The sequence below is a fragment of the Mustela nivalis genome, assembly GCF_964662115.1.
Source record: "Mustela nivalis genome assembly, chromosome: 5".
In the NCBI taxonomy this organism is placed as follows: domain Eukaryota; kingdom Metazoa; phylum Chordata; class Mammalia; order Carnivora; family Mustelidae; genus Mustela; species Mustela nivalis.
The window spans coordinates 15,086,928-15,093,605 of record NC_139024.1 but is presented as its reverse complement, the minus strand read 5'-3'; the positions used below and the strand labels follow the sequence as shown (position 1 = coordinate 15,093,605).

General features: G+C 41.9%; 1 long non-coding RNA gene across 1 annotated transcript; it reads left to right on the top strand.

Annotated features, from left to right (window-relative positions):
* Positions 1–939: 939 nt before the first annotated feature.
* LOC309864509 lies at positions 940–6,401 on the top strand. The gene is made up of 3 exons (XR_014311582.1): positions 940–1,072; positions 1,356–1,430; positions 6,333–6,401. It is a non-coding gene; the product is annotated as an uncharacterized lncRNA (long non-coding RNA).
* Positions 6,402–6,678: the final 277 nt, after the last annotated feature.

Sequence of the window (6,678 nt, the reverse complement as noted above, 5' to 3'; positions counted from 1 at the left end):
TTCTTTTTTTGGCAAAGAAGAAACCCATTGTACTGTATTTTTTTCTTCCCATCTCAACCTTCACTTAATGCTAATCATCTATTATCCAGCTTGGTACCTTCCAGGGGTCCTTAAAAAAAAATAAATAAAAGGGAAGTAGGAAAATCTCACATGTGCACATGGGTTGAGTCATCCTTCACTTTATCATTAGCAGATATTTTTCAGAGATGAAAAGTACTTGGAATGTTTTTTCTTATTTATAACTCTTATTTTAAAAAATACTTTAAAGATCCTAAAAAATCAGAAACAGAAAGCTATTTAAAATATCAAGCAAGAAGCGAAATTCAACACAATTTCTTTCACATGTAATTTCAATTTTATGATAATTATTGACAATCCATGGGTTTCAAGCATCTATAGATGTGCTAGAATCAGAATAGATCCCATTTATGGAGCACTGTGTTCCAGGCACTGTATTAAGTGCTTTACTCATAGTGTGGCATGATATCCTCATAGAAACACTGGGAGCCAATATCTTTATTCCATTATACATGCAGGAGCACTGAGTCTCAGTGATTTCAAGTAACAGGGCACAAGGCCACTCAAGCAGTCAATGACAGAGCCAAAATTTAAACTCCAAAGGGCTAAATTCCAAAACTCAAGTTATGACTTTTATTGAAGTTATTACACCATAGGCATAATTTATAACCATGTAATTAAGTTTAAAAAATGATTAAATAGACTACCATTAGAAATTTGAGTCATGAGATTGTATGGATTATCAGCCATATTATCAATCATTAACATGTTGAAGTCTTAGTAGAAGTGGAAAAAAACTCAGCTCTCAATATCAATGATACATTCTAGAATAATGATGTAGAATGGGTGGGGCAGAAATAGGGATTGTTTTTCTGCATCATTACTTTTGTATCTTTGGGCATACACGAATTCACGGAATTTTACAACAGGCTGAACATCAGACCGAGGAAGGGAATCTTCTCTAAGAACTTGTGTTCGTAGGGCTGCACATCAGCAAATCCAGTCATGAAATGGAAACCTCTCATGTTTCAGGCCACCAACCAGCTGAAAACAAGTGGGTAGTTATTTTGAAGGGAAATTATTTTTGTGAACAGATGGAAGTGATTTGACAAGAATGAACTAGCTCATTCTTCCAACCAGAGGGATGATATAAAAATTGTTTTGCTATCTTGGTGAAATCCAAAATCTGTTCATGGAAATTATCTCAACTCTTGCTGGTCTTTGATAGCAGTACTGATAAGCTATTTCAAATTAAATGAGGCACAATTTTATACTAATGTGTTAAAGGATGACTTAATTCTATATTTCTTTTTCCTTTCTCATCAATTCCCAAATAGAATGTGATGTGAACTTCTGAAGCCCCAATAATGGTGATTTTAGAGAAGATCTGTCAGCCACCTTCCATTACTGAGGTAGGTTCTTCTTCAAAGAGTTGGTAAGTGGAAAAAAAAAAAAAAGTTGGTAAGTGGGCAAGACTGAATTCCTATCCCAGCTCTGTTACTAATTAACTATGTGATTTTCAGTTAGGTGTTCAATTATTCTGCTACTTAATGTTCCAGATAGGTTGCTAGAGATATAATTATGTGGTGAAGTAAGAGCCAAAGGATACAATTTATTTTCAGTTAAAATAATTGATTGAAAATATTCCACATTGTAGACTTTAGGCAATGTAGACAGAAACTCTTCATGGAATGGAGGAATATTTTACTATATTGAAGAGCCTGTCTTAGCAACAAGACTCCAAGGGTGATACCTAGAAGCTATTATGTTAAATGAAATATGTCAGACTGAGAAAGACAATTAAAATACAGATCACTCACATGTGGAATCTAAAGGCCAAAACAAATGAATAAACAAACAAACAAAAAGCAGAATCAGACCTATAAAAGCAGAGAACAAACTGATGGTTGCCAGAGGGTAGAGAGGGGGCGGGGAGATGGGCAAAGAGGGGGCAGGGGAGCTGGAGGTACAGGTTTCTAGTTACAGAATGAATAAGCCATGGGAATAAAAAGGCACAGTATAGGAAAAAGATAAAAAAGAGATGCTTGTGGAAAGAGAGGCCCCTCTTCTTTCTCTGGAGGTTTTCTTTTCTTTCTTTCTTTCTTTTTTTTTTTTTTTTAAGATTTTATTTATTTATTTGAGAGAGAGAGAGAGCAGGAGAGCATGAGCAGGGGGAGGGGCCAAGGGAGAGGGAGACTCCCCGCTGAGCAAGGAGTCTGATGTGAGACTCCATCCCAGGAGATCATGACCTGATTCAAGGTCAAATGCTTAACTGACTGAACTACCCACAGGCCCCCTGAAGGTTTTTTTTTTTTTTTTTTAAAGATTTTATTTATTTATTTGACAGAGAGATCACAAGTAGGCAGAGAGGCAGACAGAGAGAGAGGGAGGAGGAAGCAGGCTCCCTGCCAAGCAAAGAGCCTGATGCGGGACTCGATCCCAGAACCTTGAGATCATGACCTGAGCCGAAGGCAGAGGCTTAACCCACTGAGCCACCCAGGCTCCCCCCCGCCCCGAAGGTTTTCATGTCCTAATGTGATTGTATATTTTTTCCATTTTACACATGCAAGACAAACTCTGAGAGCATAAACTCCAGTAGTGCAAACAACAGAACCTGTATTTAAACAAGGTTAAAAGGTCCCAAACCCATAGGTTTTTGCTACCACTTACATTGCCTCCCGTGATAATAATACTCTATTTAGAAGAATTCAAAAAGAATGAACATACTATGTCATGTCATTGCAACAGTGCTAGGAGAGAGGTTATTACTAACTTGGTCTTTCGGGCGATAGAAGCTCAACAGGGTCCACACGGCTGGTCAGTGGCTGGATTTGGGCTTGAACCCAAAACTTCCCAGTCCTCTGCCCTTTTGATGGTCTTATAAATTCTTTAGGACAAGGAGTAAGATTTCAGAGAACAGAGACACAACTCTAAAAAGTTAAACTTTGCGCTGTTGACTCCTGTTCTCAACCTGAGATTCTGTGGAGGTACTTTGGGGAGTGGCTTAGGGGTGGTGTGTAAGATTGGGGTCATGGGGAGGCTCTTTAGTGGGACTCTAGCACCCCCCCGCCCTGAGTCAACTAGGTGAACCAGGGAAATCTCCAAATTCAGTCTATGCTGCATACTGGGATCCTGAGAAAAATTCCAGTTGAGCAAAGATTCTTTGGCTTTAAAAGAAGGAAGTCTTAGAAACCACTGCTGTAGGTGATAAGGAGATTCTGAGGAGGGAAGGGGTAAAACCATGTTCTAGAAAGATCAGTCTGGCAGTTCTGTTGTAAAAGACTTTCAGCGTGGAGAGTCCAGTACAGACAGACTTAACAAAGCGGGGATGGAGGCAGGAGAGAAAACCATAGCAAGAGGTAGGGGGCAGCAAAAACTCAAATTTTCTGGATCTTAGGATCCGTAGGTCTGAAAAGTATTTTTCTTACATATTTATTTATATTTTATTTTTTAAAAAATATCACATGGTAAACTTGACTATTTTCTTTTCGAGTACAATTCTATGAATTCCAACACATATGTAGATTCTTGGCAAACACCATAATTAGGATACAGCTCAATTCTATCATCCCCCAACCCCCCCCCCCCAATGTTTTCTTTTATAAAGTTGCATCTATCCCCACCCATAACTTCTGGCACCACTGATCTTGTTCTTTGTCCTTATAGTTTTGTCCTTTTGAGAACGTCGTATAAATGGAATCATACAATACAGACATTTCAAGACTGGTATGTTTCACTCAGCATAATGCCTTTAGAAGTCACCCATGTTGCTGTATCAACATCTAGGGGGTTCTGAGACGGGAAAAAGGCTGCAAGAGGGGAAACATAGCTTGATAATGTTGGGCCTGAATGTTTTTGAGCAGAAAAGGGTAATAATCAGGAGCTACACACTCTGGGGGTATTCATTTATTCGTTTACAGAGTTATTTACTGAGCAACGAATACATGCTATGTACTGTTTTAGGTGTTGGGGGTAGAGGACTGAGCAATGAAAGTTCCATCCTCAAGGACATTCTATCCAGTGATTTAACGTCAAGAAGTGATGTGCTCTGGGTGGTGGGGTCGAAGACGAGATGAGGTGAGCCGGAGCAGGATGGAGGTAGAGTGGGAAAGCCCAGTGAGCAGGTCAGATCTGAACACGGACCTGGACGGAATACAGCAGTGAACCCCGTGGCCATCTGGGACATGACAGGAGTGGGCACAGGGGATGTGGAGTATAAGGGGCCCGGCTGGGACTACACTTGCCATGTCCGGGCAAAACCGAGGAGGTGGAGGTGAGGCCAGGTCATGTAGAGTCTTGGGGGCTACCGAAAAGCCTTTGGATTTTTATTCCAAGTGTGATGGGCGACCAATGGAAGGTTTCGAGCAAGAGAGACCTGCTCAGATTTATGTTCCATAAAGTCCACTCATGCTGCAGAATAGAGAATAGAATCTCAAGACCGCGGGCCCCTGGGTGGTGCAGTCAGCTCATGCTCCAGCTCCTGGTGTCTGCTCAGGTTGTGATCTCAGGGTCGGGAGATCGAGCCCCACGTCGAGCCCCACGCTCAGCGCCAAGTCCACTTGCTTCTCTCTTCCTCTCCCTCTGCCCCTCCTCTCTGCACTCTCTCTCTCTCTCTCCAATAAATAAACCTCTTAAAAAGAGAGCGAGAGAATATGTGCAGGATGGATTGGGGCATTGGGGAGAAACTGAGACAAAGGAGTCATGTAATCCCGGCCTGAACTAGGCTGACGGTAGCAAGAAAATGGAAGAAAGTTGAATGTAAAAAAAAATATTTTAAAGGAAAATGGAATCTATTATGTAAGGTGTCACACGGGTCAAAAATTTTAATGATTTCCAGAAAATGCAGATAAGCTGGTAGGTGACAAGGCAATCATCAGAAGTTATGAAAGAAACTAAGGACGTTTAGGCTGACTTTACCTATCTTGTGATTAAATTCATATAAATTGTGGCTTTTAAACTATGCTCCAAAGTGTCCTTCCGGTTTTGTTAAGTTGTTTCCAGGGATGCCTGGAACAGTTTGGGGCTGGAGCCACATTTTCAACCCCACTTTATCCAGAGCGGTGCCAAGATCTGTTTTATATATTTGCTTCCCTGTAAGATTTCACTGGAGTGAAGTGTCACAAAGAGAACGGAGGCGGGGGGGGGGGGTGACCCTCTGGGAACTCATACACGGAAAACCTTCTTATTTGATGAATGGGGAGACTTTCCCCTTAGACGCTCTTCTGGCCCAAGCACAGGTGGGATGGATGCGGGGGGAAGGGCACAGCTACTTGCACTGCAGATCGGTTTTAAAAAAATATTCCCCTTCAATAATTTTCTCTCTCCATATTTCCTTGTAACGATATCTATACTCTCACAGGTTTAGTTTTGCTCACTATTCAAATGCTTTATTTTCACTTTAAGGAAATGAAAACAAGGGGCACTGGGTGACTCTGTCCTCTGCCTTCGGCCAAGATCATGATCTCAGGGACGTGGGATGGAGCCCAAGTTGGGATTCAGGCCCCCTGCACATCGGGAAGCCGGCTTCTCCCTCTCCCTCTCCCTCTGTCTTTCTTTCTCTCAAATAAATAAATAAAATTATTTTAAAAAATGAAAATGAAGTTATATTACATCTCCTTTCATAAATGTCTAACATTCTCCAACAAAATTCAGCAGGATCACATGTCTTTTTTGCTTTAGTTTTCTGTGGTTTGAAGATAACACATTGGACCATTAAGGCGTGCTCCTTGTTAGGACAGGTCAGCACTCAGAGCTCAGTGGTTTAGCAGAAAAGAATGTACTCTGGGAAGTTCAGGTGGCCTGGATGGGTGTGTGGGAGGGAACGGCCTCATCTGCTCTCTGCAGACACTCCGGGGTCCGGGCTGTTGGAGACTCTACAACCTGCGATATGCAGAGATCATTCTGGAATCAGGGTCTCTCCAGAAGACAGGAGAGGCAAGAGCACACAGAATCCCACAAGAGGTTTTAAGGGGCTAAACCTGGAAGCCATGACCTTCACTTCCACTCATATACCAAAGGCCAGATTTCAAGGTTGCACGGAACCAGGCTTAGTGAATCACTAACCAGTGTCTGCCCCATAGTCAACTGTGATGTCAAAACCGGAGCACAAGCCTGGACCCCAGATTTGGTTTTGCCGTGGGGCCAGTCAGGCTGCACTGATGTCTGGGGTTTTGTGACTATGTGTGAACACTGCAACATATAGCAATGGATTCAGAGCATTTTTTTTTCCACATACATGTTATAAAATGGTGGCCTCCAAAGTGCGATGTGTTGAGTAAGGGAAGTTCTTCCTTTTTTTCATCTTATCTTTGCAGTTACCTAAGAGTCTGCTCCTCAAGGGCTACCTCGTCAGGTACTTCCACTCCAGCTGTGACTTACCATGTTTGCAGTATTGCTCAGGGACTGGGTTTTCTTTCGGTGTTTGTGTTCTATGTCTTCCATGTCTTGTGTTTCCTCCTCACTCTGAAAGTCCTGGAGCTTAGAGGGAAATATCCCTTCCTTTTAAACTCACTGTTCTGCGTGGAACAGGTATTAAATATTTGTGGCTGATTTATCCAATGAAATAAAGCAGTTTTCCCTCATAAATCAGTGTTTTGTATCAATGATGAAACTGAGCAACGACCTCGAGAGCTATCTGTCCCGGGGGAAGGCTAAGGCATT